At 33.5% G+C, this 14,634-nt stretch overlaps 1 long non-coding RNA gene across 1 annotated transcript; it reads right to left on the bottom strand.

Moving 5' to 3' along the window:
* Window positions 1-1,515: 1,515 nt before the first annotated feature.
* On the bottom strand, window positions 1,516-3,532 carry LOC104224236 (uncharacterized). The gene is made up of 3 exons (XR_710310.2): window positions 3,050-3,532; window positions 2,637-2,693; window positions 1,516-1,787 (listed from the first exon to the last, which is right to left on the bottom strand). It is a non-coding gene; the product is annotated as an uncharacterized lncRNA (long non-coding RNA).
* Window positions 3,533-14,634: the final 11,102 nt, after the last annotated feature.

The raw sequence follows: 14,634 nt of genomic DNA, 5'->3' as shown, positions 1-14,634 counted from the left end.
AGGCATATCAAGTATTGTCTTGAGCGTCCTCCGGAAATTCGTATTTAAGATTTTAAGACAATTTGTATTATTTTAAAATTATTAGACGTATTTATGCTTAATGTTTTAGTTTGTTAGATTAATTTGAAGTATTGTTAATTTATTATGCATGAAAATTTAGTTTTATTATTTTTTGTTAATTTACTTTTTAAATGCAAACTTTAATTTTGAATTTTGAAATAAATGTAGCATTTGCAATTTATATTAATATTTTTGTATTAATATAACTTGTAATCTTTAAATTAATACAAAGTATTAATATAACTTACAATAGTTATACAAAATACAAAAAAAATAAAAAATACACTAAACCCGGCCCGACCCGACCCCCTCAACCCGTAACCCGTACGGTTCAATTTTTACCCGGATGAACCCGAACCCGTTAAGCCCCAACCCGTAATCGGCCCGGACCGTAACTCGTACGGGTCCAAAAAACAGCAACCCGGCCCGGCCCGGCCCACCCGTTTAACACCCTTATATGTACCTCTTGCTTTATAAGCAATTATTGAAGTATACTACTCCATCCGTTTCAGTTTATGTGAACCTATTTCCTTTTTGGTCCGTTCCAAAAAGAATGATCCCTTTCTAAATTTGGAAACAATTTAGCTTAAACTTCTAATTCTACCCTTAATGAGAAGCTTTTATAACCACACAAATACTCTAGACCCCTTTTTGACTTGTTTAGATCATCTCCAACCTTACCTCATTTCCCCATAATGGGGACAATTTTTGGGGTAATGAAGCTCCAACCCTCCCCCATTTTTGTCCCCAAAATGGGGGATGAATAAAGTTCCCTCAAATATGGGGTATACTATTCATCTCCCCCATTACTATTCATATTTTTTATTATTATTTTATTATTTAATATTTTAATTTATCTCTTTATATATATCTAATTATTTTTATGTAATATCTTTATAATATTAATTTTCCATCTTAACTTTGGCGTATAATTTTGATAAGTTAATTTTTGTGCATTTATTATTTTTATGTAAAATTATAAGTTAAATTTATTAAAAGTTGAAGTTGAATATTTATGTAGTATTTCGAATGAATTTTATCGTTATGTAATATGTATTTAATTAATTTTGTATCGCCATGGTTTCACTTTTATTTGAATTATTAGTTAATATATACTAATGGCTTACAAATTATATTATTTAAAATTTTATGAAATTGTTTTAATGGAAATTACAAATTAAAAAAATTAAAAGATGAAATTTATTTAATGAAAATTAAAATGAAAGATAATAATACAATATAGAAGAGAGAGAAGAATATAAAAAAGTTTGAAGGAAAAAATGGGGAAATGGTTGGAGTAAGTTGTTGTCACACCCCAACCTTGGGAGGTATGGCTGGCACCCGATGCCCGAAGGCCCGAGCGAACCAACCATGAGATATGATCTGAAATATAATAACCTGCAGGCAGAAGAGCCCAACACGACATATATATATATATATAAACTAGGCCAACAAGGCTGTAACAACAGTATAACAGCTATCCAGAAGGTCGATAGGGCGATACGAAAAATATATATATAAAATGACCGCTAGTCTGCAAGCCTCTAAGAGTGTAAGACAATCTCAACAGGGCGGGACAAAGCCCCCGACATGCCCAAAACCACACATATACATCTGTAATAGTACCTATGGACTCAAAGTCAGCAACTCCGAAGAAGTGGAGTGCGAAACCCAACGCTGATCCTGGGGGTCCTACTGAGGAGGCACGCCACTCTGTCTATTCGAACCTGTGGGCATGAACACAGCGCATAAAAATGCGTCAGTACGAAATATGTACTGAATATGTAGGGCGACAAGTGTAACATGAAAAATGTAATTAACAATAGAAGAGACATAGAGATAATTTGAATTCTGAAACTAGCCTCGGTAGGAAACTAAAATTCAACATGGATATAAATGTATGCTCGTGACACCGTCGTTCACTATCGCTACTTATAATATATCACATTATATAATAATAAATCCCTCTGTGGGGCTATAATATCCATAACATACCCGGCCATAATAAAGGCTCGGTAGAATCGTACCCGGCCACGTGGAGCTCGGTAATCCCAACTGATCAGTGGTTACACAATATGTGTCATACCCGGCCGTCTATAGTGCGGCTCGGTAATGAAAGTAAATACATACATGTACTAAATCATGAATTATATAGGTGCAATGCGAAACCAACCTTAAAAGACGTATTCTAAGAAGAGTCGAAGTGGCCTATCATCATTATTCCTCAACTATCATGGTTGTTGCTAAAATATATAATTTTTCAACTACGAGCCAACAAGTACTAAGAACATGAGAGTTATGTATTATGAATACCTTTGAAGTAAGTGTTCCTTATTCATGATTTATATGAATGTCGAAATGAGAACGAGTAAAAAGGCTCTAGTTCTTTTTAAGCAAGGAACAAGGAAATCCGAGAATTCATAGATATCCTCTAGAGTAAGCAATCTATGAGAAAAGATCAGGTCTAAGCATCTTTATAAGCTGAAGGTGAAATAACTCGAATCCGACGAGACAATTCGATAAACGTTTATTCGAATTCTAGTCATGCCGAAAAGTATAGCGAAAGCCCCACATACCTTGTCGATGGGGTTATATACTGTTTCCAAGACCTCAAAAGCCTTAGGAATGATTTCCTACATAATACAAACCATTCAAAATCAAATTCAAGCTCATAGCTTAAATAATTCTTCATTTAGACATTTACGCGAACAACTTGTGGCCATGAATTTGTAGACTCTTTTGTAGATTAATTTCCCCCCAACACACCACCAAATTTTTCTTTACTACATCTCCTCATCAACAGAATTCCATCCATGTCTTCACAGATCAAAACAACACAATAAAACCATATAGAACAGCCCCAACAATCAAGCCATATTAATAGAGGTTTCTTAAGAAAAATCAAGAATATTTCTATAGAGGTTTCAACTATTTCTTAAGAATTCTTATGGTAGAAGTTTACAAAGATCAAAGAGAAGTTAAATCATACCTTACGTGACCAGAATTACTCAAAATTCGAAATTACTTCAAGGCGGAGTCTTGCTATGAAAAGTGAAACACCGAAGAATTCACGATTCCGAAGCTACCATGGTGTTCTCCATCTTGAGGATGACTAAATTGTTGTTATGCTTGGCTAGATGGATGGGAGAAGTTTGAGAGAAAATCCCTAGGTTTTTGGTTCTGTTTTGGAGAGGATAAAACGCAGGGGTTCTGTTTTAAAAATTGACTTAAATAAGGAAATTTTGACTAAACCCGACTAGGCACACTGTTCCCGTAACAGTGTGCACCCCTGTACGAAAATGTTAATATCTCTCTACTCCGAAGTCGTATTAATGAACGGTTTGTTGCGTTGGAAACTAGACTCATAGACCTTCGATTCGGTAGGTAGAACACACCATAACTCCCAGTATATTGAGAGAAACGCTCATCAACATTTTATCCAAATTCCAGTAAAATTTAAACCCGTAACTTGCGCGCGATCTTTGTCGAATTTTTAATCACAACTCAAATGACTTCCAATCTTAATGTATAACTATCACATCATTAAAATATTTCATAGAAATTATCTTCCTATCGAATTAGCCCATTTACAGCATGATAACGCCGAATACACAAGGTGTAACAGTTGTCCCCAAAATGGGGTAAACGTTGGAGATGCCCTTAGGACCACAAATTTTAAAAGTCTTCATTTTTTTTAAACTTCATGCCCAATCAAACAAGTTCAAATAAATTGGAACTGAGGGAGCATGTATTTTGAGCAAAAAGTGTATGTGAATTGTGACCGAGACTTATGTTTTGATTCTAATTGATCTTTATTTTTTCAAGTATACCGAAAGTGTTCAATGGCAAAGTGTTTATCATTTTATTTTTCAGGTATTTGGAAAGAACATCAATACCAACTTCAAGGATAAAAGGTAATTTTTCACTCTTCTTTAAATGTGAGTTGGCTTCAATACTTACTGATCCTTGACAAAACAAATCAAGCAATTTACTTTAAGATTAACATCATATTATACTTTTTTCTTTCTTTACAATTTATAACTGACTGAAAATGGGTTCTTTTCTATTTTTGGCCATATATGTGGATTCTACTTTTATGTTACTGTAGCTTTGGGAGTAAATTTTTCTATATATTTTTTCATGGTTAAGAGTAAAGTCCTTTGGGAAAGAGTTGGGAATGATTTTCTCTTTGGAATACTCTCGAGCATCTATAATCACTGACATTATATATATATATATATATATATATATATAATTCTGGAAATAGTAAAGTTGATGTGGCACCTCTCATAGTTGAGGATTGCTATTTATCTTTTTTCCTGTTTTTTTTTTTTACTTTTCCACCAATTTTTTTCACAATTATGTTCATAAAAATATTCAAAAGGTGCATTTACTTTCCTAATTAATAAGAATAACTGCCACCAATCTGTATTATTAAGAAAATAGCGCCTATCAAAACAAGAAACGTTCTTCTTCAGTGCCCAAACAAATCCCCACTCCTATTATCTTTCTTAATTAATGGTGAAGGAGTTAATTACATTGAAATCAGAAACGGAAAATTCTCATATTCATAAATTGATTCTACTGCCTCTTCAAATTAAAGAATGTAGCAACACATTTTTCTTGTATTATCTGCTACGTTTTAGACATTGAGGACTCCAGCAAAAAAGGAACATTTCTGCTCAAGGCGGCTTTGTTTTAGATCATTTTCACATTCAATTGTGTTCTTGAGCTTTATTTGAATTTTATTATTTTCCTCACGTATTTTTTCACTTCAGGTGAAGTATTTGTTGCCTTCTTTCCTTAGTTATCATGGAATTTTCTTTTTTAATATTTTACAATTTTATTCAGAACTGAGTTACTTATCAATTGTACAATATATCGATATACTGTTGTCGTACGTGAGATTCAACTTCTTAATACAAGAAAAAAGTATTTGAATAAGATTTTGTGCTATTTATTTAATTGCCAACATCTATCTTCATGTCAAGTACCCCTTTTTAATGTTGATATAGCATTGTTGTATGTGGGATTTAATTTCTAAATGCTGGAAAAAATTATTTCAATAAGATTTTATTCTATTTACTTAATTGGCATCATTTACCTTCATGTCAAATAGCCCCCTTTTTGCCAGCATATCAAGTACGCCCACTATTGTTGTAATTAAAGAGAGCTAAAAAACTGATGTCAATATTCTAGAGAACATATAAACTGATGGGGTTTTATTTTAAAACACAAGTTATTATATATATATATATTACACAAATATTTTTAAAATAAATAAAAGTTAGAAGTACTGCAATTTTTTCTGTATTTTAGAAGCAATATTTTCTAGCAATGATGAGGTTTATATCTCGAAATATTCTGATTTAAGTAATAATTGGTGATCTTCTTTCTTTTTATTTCAGGTTGACACTCTTGTTCAACAGTTCAAGGCTAACAAACATATGGTTTGATGTTACTTCCTTTTTGTGTTTTGTTTCTCTGATTTTACACAACTTATATTCTTATTTGCATGTTGATTATGTTCTTGAGACTTGGCACCTCTCATAGGCCAAAAAAACTAATTATCTTCTTTCTCTAGCTTTTATATTTTTTTCACTTCATGTTAGAAGCACAAAATATTACATAAAAAAATTAATCCTTTCATAAGAACTATTTCTGGCATAAGCCTCATCAAGGAATTAAGATTGTTTTGTGGTGTGCCTTTATATTTTCTTTTACCTTTTTAATTCGCGTGAGGCAAGTTTTGTTTGTTATCTTAAATTTCGTTATGTTATACTTATATTGGGGTATTATTTTTTTGTTTTGTTTCAGCATGTGGTATACTCTTATATCTTCTTTATCTCTTATTCCTACTAAAACAACTAAAAATCTTTTAAGTTGAAATTACATTATAAAATATGATCTTAAAAATCACTACTCCTACATATAAATAGGAACATGGACATTTAGAGAGTTAGAGACATTAATTTCTAACGGAACATAATTTTTAGAACGGTTGACGGTAAAAGAGGCGAGGAAGATAAGAAAATAGAATTGAGATAAGATTATGTTTTTGAGCCGGGAAAGAAAAAGGCTGATGAGTTAGGAATCTTCTTTATCTTTTTTTCTTATTTTATTATTTTTTCTTTGTCCAAACAAGAAAGTGGTTGTGAAAAAATTTCTTCATATGAATTTGATCGATTTTCACGGCAAATAAAGTTCGAGATTGAATTTCTTTTGGGTTTATATAAAGTCATTATAACCTTCATGATCAAATTCCTAAATGTATCTGGTAAAGGCTAAAATGAAATAGAGAGATTAACTTGAGATACTTGTGTCTTTTATATATTCTAAAATATATTATATAATTATCTTATTTGTTTTATACCATCCGATTTCATTTTGCCAGATAATCAATTTCGTGAATTTTACTTTTAATCATGGAGATTCTTCTCTTTCAAGAAAGTAAATTTCTTGGAGAAAACAGAAGATAAGGCAACATTAGTAAAACTTTCACAAAAAGACTTGCTATTCACTTTTTTTTTTTGGTTGGAAAAGACTGCTATTCACTACATTACTAGAACCAGGAACACAAGAAGAAAAAGGGCTGAACATTCACAACATAATTCAGTCATGCATTAATACTCGTAATTATTGCAATTAATTTATTATCTACTCATATGAGAAGTTGAATAACCATTCAAGAATTAATGAGAACACTTCAGTGGCGGATGGCTTTTGCGGTTCCTACACAAATCAATTATTATTTTTTCATTTAATAAGAGAATTCTAAGGGTGGGCGGTGGGGGTTAATTAATATATATCAAGAGCAAGGAATGAGAGAATAAAAAGCAAAATAAAAAAGAGAAAAAACAAGCAAACACCTTTCTTGGTTTATGAGGCGTGTCACATTATTAATGTAATGACCAACTTCATATTATATAGATATGGATATACGTATATGATTTCGTAAATTCACTTATATGATTTTTATGACCGCGCGAAGCGCGGATAAATTCACTAGTGTGTAATTAAGGTTAGATTGCATTTTAAAATTTAATTGTCGGTTCACTTTCTTTATTTCTGGAATTGTAGATTCATTTTTCAATTTGGTAAATTCTTATATATTCTAAAAAAAAGGCTTCATTATTCTAATAAATCCATTCATATTTAACAAGCTTTTCACTTGGTAAAGTACAGTATGAATTCGACTATTCTTCCAAGAAAAACAATACAAATATGATATATGATACCGTCATGCCATTTGCTTACCTCGCAGTTTTGTTATTGCAAGTTTCAGATGTATACATGTGTATTGTTTTGAATGGGTAAAGTGTTTATTCGATAAGCATACCGTGTCTAATGTGCTTGATGATTTGCTTAATGTATTGATTTTGTTACAAGGCACTCATCTTTCTCCTCAGAGGCATTTGGACTTATACTCTTTTGATCTTAGCATATATAAGATTTAAGACATTTGGAATATTGTTTCCCATAAAATTGTTGTAGAGTAGAGTTGAAGATTTGATGAGTCATGAATTTGCACTTTCACAGTCGAGGAAGGGAGTGTATGATGATAGTGTTTTGGCAGAGCCATTGGTTGTGGCACTTATTGATGGTATGAGAAAGTAAATAGTTTGTTTTAATATTTTGATCTTTAGTGCTTTATTGATCCTATATCCTATTTGAACACATCCCTGTGTTGATTAAAATAGGTGCTTGATCAAAGCTTTTCATAAGCTCTGACATTTATCTACTTCAATTTGAATTTTTTACTTATAAAAAAAAATTGATTTTTAGGTCACAGTTGAAGAGGGACGGAGCAAATTGCATGGGGCATTTACTCATATATTTTTTCGCTGGATGCTGCAGTTCAGTTGGTTCTAAAGTCTAATAAGGGTAGTAGAGTGTAACTTTCATTTTATTGTTCTGCTTCGTTTTAGTGATATTTTTCCTGATAATTTATCAAAATTTTGGACCTACTTATATCAAACTTTGTATGTACCATCTACAACAATACCATATGATAGACCCCATGGTCATGTACATTGTCTAGGAAGAGCTGAAATCAAATAACAGCGTCTCCGTGACTTCTTGGATGTTAATGAGAAAGCTGTAAGTCCTCTTCCTTTCACTTTCTTCATAATTATAAAAAATATAGCTATGGTATATTATTTTTCTTCTAAGCTATGGTTAGAGAATTCCGTCAATTCTCTAACAAATCATCAGCATTTGACTTGAGAAATATGGAAGAATGGGGATGTGCTTTTCATCTTAGAAGATAATTTATTATCAGTTAACTTACTCTTGCAAACATAAGTTGAAGTTTTTCTTTAAGAGAGATTTCCTGATGAAATATCTATTTACTGATTAATCACACGATCTCCACTATATACATGATATTGTCATTTAAGTTCCTCTTTCCCTCTACTAGATTTTCTGGTATTATGAGCTACTATTCCAATTATATGCACTGGTCACCTCTACTGGCGGCTTCATGCATGTGATTCACAAGAATATAAAGGAGTGTATCGGTCCTTGGCAGGATCGTGAGTGTTGAATTTGGAACAAACATATGCTTTGTTGTTTTGTGTTGCTGTAAGCAATAGGGAGCTGGTAAAAACTATTGGTTTCAGTACTCATTGGCCTTTGGCAGAACAAATCAGACGATGTTTTATGATAAAGTACCACAATAAGTATTTTGTATCATTATAATTAACAGCAAATGCACCACTTCTCAATTATTTTGCCTTATACATGAAATCTCCTTGTATGTTTTGTGCAGCTTTGGAAGTGGACATTTCATGCTAATTTAATCCAGAGTAAAATTTTTTGTTTGTGAGACCTAACGGTTTCTTCTTGCGAAGACGATCAGCCTCCTAGAATCAGTGGAGAGCTAGAAAGAAATATAATTTTATATGCAAATTCAATGAGATGTTATCTTTCAGGTTAGTCATTGCTAAATTATCTCTTATATGAAGATTTTTTTTTCCTTCTAAACTCTGCAACAACCACTTCAAAACAGAAGAAACTCTGTAGACAGTACTAAAAGGCAACTGCATTTCAGGGTTATCTCTAAAAATTCTCTGCCTTCTCTCTAGGAAGAGAAGGAATAGTATTTTCGTCACCATTTTCCGGCCATAATTTCGGCATCCGGTGGCGGATTGTCGCAAACTTGGTGTCAAAAAAAGCATCTTCTTTTTGCGCATAAACCCCAATTGTTTTCATACTCAAATTTGTAACCAATTGGTAATGATCTTAAATTTCATTTTGCGGTTACTGTAGCAACCATGCATTCTTCATTAATTTCTTCTGATTCTTCACGTTAATGGAGTGTTGAAGAGTTTCATGTCTGCTGCGTCCTCTCCCCAGCCTTTGGCTGTGGGAGAGCCATCTATTAAACCAACATATGCTGCTCAGATCCAAACCAAATCACCAACACAAATTGCAACAAAAACAGTGTTGAAATCGATTCAATATGTACATGGCGAACCAACTGTTTGTTTTACCATGGAAGAAAGACGTGAATTTGCAATGGAGGAGGGGTTACACCAATCTGTTGTTTTTAAACTATCTTCAGGTGCACCAGATCTCAAAGAGCTAAGAAATTTATTGCCCAAACATCTAGGAACAAAAGGTCGATGCCTCGTAGGTTCACTCGCACCAAGGCAAATTTTGTTAAGGTTCGATCAAAATGAAGATTATGTACAGGCCTTAGCTCGTGCAGTAAATTACCTATCATGGAATGGCAAAGAACACCAGTACAGAGTCTTTCCATGGACAAATGGATTTAATCCAAACGAAGAAACTACAATGGCAGTAGTTTGGATTTCGTTGCCGAATCTGTCGCCGGAGTTATTTGCTATGCGTTCGTTGCTATCAATTGCTTCTGCTGCTGGAAAACCTATAGCCATTGATAAAGCAACACAAATTAAATCCAAACCAAGCACAGCGAGGGTGAAGGTAATTTTGGACCTGATGAACAAGCATCCCAAGCGAGTGAGAATCCAAAGTTTGGATAAAAAATCTGGAAAAATTGTTGAAGTTTTTCAGGAAATTGTGTATGATAATCTACCTTTGTATTGTAATTGCTGTAAACATCAGGGCCACGATGAGAAAACATGTCGATATATATCGAAAAGGGCACACCAAAATGATGAGATTGAAGATGTAGAAGTTTTTCAAGAACCAATTGATCAAGGTCCTGTAGAACAATATCAAGAGGATTTAAGGCAATTGTTGAATGCAAGAAAGATGCAACTGTAGACATGTAATTTTTGACCCTCCCCAAGATTTTTTTATATATTAGAGTAAAATATTTAATTTAGGCATAATATATATATTTTAAGTAATTTTAACTCTTTTACTTTATTTTATTACAAGAAAACAAAAATCACAAAAAATAGGTTCATTAATGTTTTGTAGTCATTTTTAATCTAAAAAAAACTTTAAAAAATATATACAACGATAGTATAGTATTTTTGTTTTAATATGATATTTGAAAATACCAAAAATAGATTTGTTTTAATGGTTAGTTTTATTTTAGTAATTATTTGAATAGTAGGATTAATTAATAAATGTGCCCGTATTTTTAATCTCGTTCGCAGCGAAAGAATAGAGCCTGGGCTCGAGCAACACATCTTTAGGCCTAATTTTGGACATAGCCCACTGTCACACCTCTTTTTTCCTACACCCGAAGGTATATAAGAGAGTTTTTCCAATTAAAGTGACATTATTCGAAATGAGATTCGTTTATTTAAATTCATAGTCGCCATTTGGGATAATTTATGGTGTCCTAAGTCACCGGTTCGAATCCCAAATCGAGGAAAAGATTGACTCTGTATTGTAGCCTGCGAACCAGAAATCCGGGTAAGGAATTCTGTTAACCCGGGAGAAGGTGTTAGGCACTCCCGAATTCTGTGGTTCTAGCACGATCGCTTAACCATTTATACTTGGCTTAAATTATTTAATTATGTATTTAGAAACTACATGCATTTTTACCTTTACAGCTTTTAATTACATGATTTACTCGTACTTAAAGAATTATCGAGTTACGCATACGTATACTCGTGTGGTTTGGCGTGTCAAGAGTCATGTCACGCGTACGTGTACACAATTCACAACACTTAATTTATTTAAGAAAAAAAAACTTAGTCAAAGTCGCGCGGACGCGAACCTTAATTTATTTTTGAAAATTCGTAATTATGTCACGCGAACATGTCCACAATCACGATAATATTTTAAACGGCCCTAAAGGTTTCTCTAGGAATATTTATTATTTTACCTCTACATTATGAAATTAACACAAGAGCCATTTGTTACTAAGTGTCTAACTATGGCTTGCCTCAAATTTCCATTTTTTAAGACCCTAATTATTTAACACTAAAGTACTTGAGAAGTCCCTTCCAAACAACAAGGCTTTATTAAACCATTTTATTAGCGGAAGGGCCTGAATATTTTGGCAACGCCGGCTGCAAGCAAGGACTTCAGGATCGAATCCCTGAAGCCATACCTACCAGTGATCTCTCATAATCTTTTTAACCGTTGAGGAGGGGAGAAAAATGAGTCGGGGCATGAATAAGAACTTTATATATATCAATCAACAATAATCCCCTTTTAAACTAAGGCATAAACTATATGGAAACATCAATTGGTTACAGTTAAGACCAGACAATCTATACATATATAGCCAAAATTTCAGCAGAAGTTATTGTTGTATACAATCTATACCTTGAGCACAGTTGGACAACTTAACACATGAATCATAACAAGAAAACAAAAGTATAAACAGTAGAAGCTAATAGAATTTAACATTCAAACAAGATTCTTATTCAAATTCCAATTCGAACATCCAAATCTGTATACAAATTCAATCTGGTTCCAACTTGTGGCACTTCATTTGTTAGCAAAGGGTATGAAGGAATACCTGAAAATGAAAGTCAAAAGGGGGTGAGATCAGAAGTAAAAACAACAGCAATCACTAGCAACAACAAAACAGTCCCAGTTTTAATCCAGCTACTAACCCCAGATAGTTCAATGAAACAGTATATGGAAGATGGTTTCAGCCAATTCGAAATTGAAAACCAGAAAATAGAAATCAATGAAACAGTAAATTCCGGTTTTTTTTCCAGTATTTTCAGAATGTTTTCTTGTCTCCTTCTCTCAGAATCTCTTCCAAGTTTTCTTAGCTCTCTGCCCCTGTATATTCAGTGTATCCAGAGTGTATATCGAGTGTATACCGCTCTCTCCGCCCCCCTCTTTTTTTCTTCTCCTTCCGAATTCCCCTCTTATAGGCACTCAATCAATGCCATCCTCATTACTAGTATCCCTTACTTTATTTTAATTATCCCCACTAACTTATTTTCTCCAAATTAATCAATTAGTGTCATTCTCATTATCATTTTCAGCTTTTTATTTCTTAATTGTCCACTTAAACTAGCTAGTGTAATTCTAACCCTACCACTATTGAGAAGCTTCTCAATTAGATGAATACCCTTTTTGTTAAACAATCCTCAATATTACCCTTAAGTTTTTGTTTTTAACAATCTCTTAAGTTCTGAATTATCACAAATAATGCAATACTAAATTAAAAGAAAATCACACAATTTGACTAAAATACAAAATATGTTATTTTTTGCGAATTTTCATTTTTGTAAAATACCTAATTATTAATTAATTCCAAAAATGTAAAAAATCAAATCTTAAATGCAAATGCTATATTTTTTGTATTTTTAATGCATTAATAAAATTAAACATGCACACAAACATATGCAAACAATCAGAAAAATCACGCAATAATTCCTAAAAATAACAAATAATCAAAACCAAAACCTAATTTTTGGGGAATTATTTTGGAGTAATTCGTATGAGGCAAAAATCACGTGCTCACACCCACAATTGCCAAACCCATAATTTCTAGGCCCATACCCCTTAACATAAAACCCTACCACTAACCTAGACCTATGTATATAAACAAGCTAACACCTAAAGAATGAGGGAAGGGAGGAGCACAAAAAAGGAACGAGAACGAAACAAAAAAAGCAAAAGGCAAAACCTGCGTGGGAACGAAAGAACTGGAGGCTAAAAAAACGAAAAGCAAGCAGCAGCTGCTAAGGCTGCGAACAAACGAGTGACCCCACCCCCTTCACGTTTTCTTCTCCAGACCCCCCTGTGAGGTCATCTTCTTCACATCCCCACTCAAACAACCCCTGAACATCTTCTTCTTCATTCTAAGAATAGAAGCAGCACTTCCACCTTCAACCAAGCCGACGAACCAGCCCCACCAGCCACGTCGCCAGTTCGCCGGAAAACAGCGACGAACCAGACCGGCCGGTTTATCACCGGAAACCAGTTCCCCCGTCGTTGTCTCTCACCTAACAACGACCTTACGCACACACACTCAAAAACGGGCAGAAACAGAGTGAGAAATTTCGAGGATAACAGTCATCCGCTTCAGTTATCGCTGAAGAGTCGAAGTTTCGGTCTGTCGAGATCCGTTCGTGAATCCTATTGGAATTTTCATTTGCCTTTGGATCTTCCCAGCTATAAACTTTCAAAGTCAGATCCTTCTTAAGGTTCATCTCTTAATTTACATCACTATTTTATCATATATGCCATGAATGAGTCTCTGTATTTCATTTTTGAACGTTCTGTGTTGTTGGCATTGAACATTGCTTGAAGAATATTAGCATATTGACTTCATTTTAGTGTGATTAATTATTCATATGATATTATTAATTAGATGGCTAATGTGATAATTGGAATTTAAGTGAGTAAGAGTGGAAGGCAGAGAATTTTTAAACTTTGGCATCTTGAATTTTAAGCATTTGCTTTATTTGTTCTTTAATGGGGGCACACGTCAATCTAGTTGGCATAAGGTGCCAAAATATGGGAGATGGAACATTGCAATTTCTGCTGCTTTTTTGTTCAAAATTGAATAAGTTAAATAATTCATGAACACCGCTAGTATACTTCTAGGTACGCTTTTAATCTATAATTGTGGTGGTGTACACGTTCGTGTGATATGATTACGATTTTTTTGTTTAAAAAAAAAATCGAAGTATGCGTTCGCGCAACTTTGACTAAACTTTCTTAATAATAATAAAGCGTTATTAATTGTGGACACATTCGCGTGACATGATTTTTGACGCGCCAAAAAAAAAAATGGGTACACGTACGCGTGACTCATTTCAAGATAATCTTCTTAATTAAAAAGCGGTGAAAAGTAAGTGCACATAGGTTCTAAGTTCAGTAATTAAACAATTTAGTTAAGCCAAGTATAATCAAAGCGACCGTGCTAGAACCAGGGAACTCGGGAATGCCTAACACCTTCTCCCGGGTTAACAGAATTCCTTACCCGGATTTCTGGTTTGCGGACTGTTAAATAGAGTCAATCTTTCCTCGATTCGGGATTCTAAACCGGTGACTTGGGACACCATAAATCTCTCAAGTGGTGACTCTGAATTTTAATAAATAAATCTCGTTTCGATTGTCCTTTAAATGGAAAAACTCCTTTATTTATACCCTTTCCCCGTGGGTGTAAGTGAAAAAGGAGGTGTGACAGCTCTAGCAACTCTGCTGGGGACAAAA

The sequence above is a fragment of the Nicotiana sylvestris genome, chromosome 5, assembly GCF_000393655.2.
Source record: "Nicotiana sylvestris chromosome 5, ASM39365v2, whole genome shotgun sequence".
In the NCBI taxonomy this organism is placed as follows: Eukaryota; Viridiplantae; Streptophyta; class Magnoliopsida; order Solanales; family Solanaceae; genus Nicotiana; species Nicotiana sylvestris.
The sequence above is the reverse complement of the archived record's forward strand: the minus strand, read 5'-3'. Positions and strand labels throughout refer to the sequence as shown.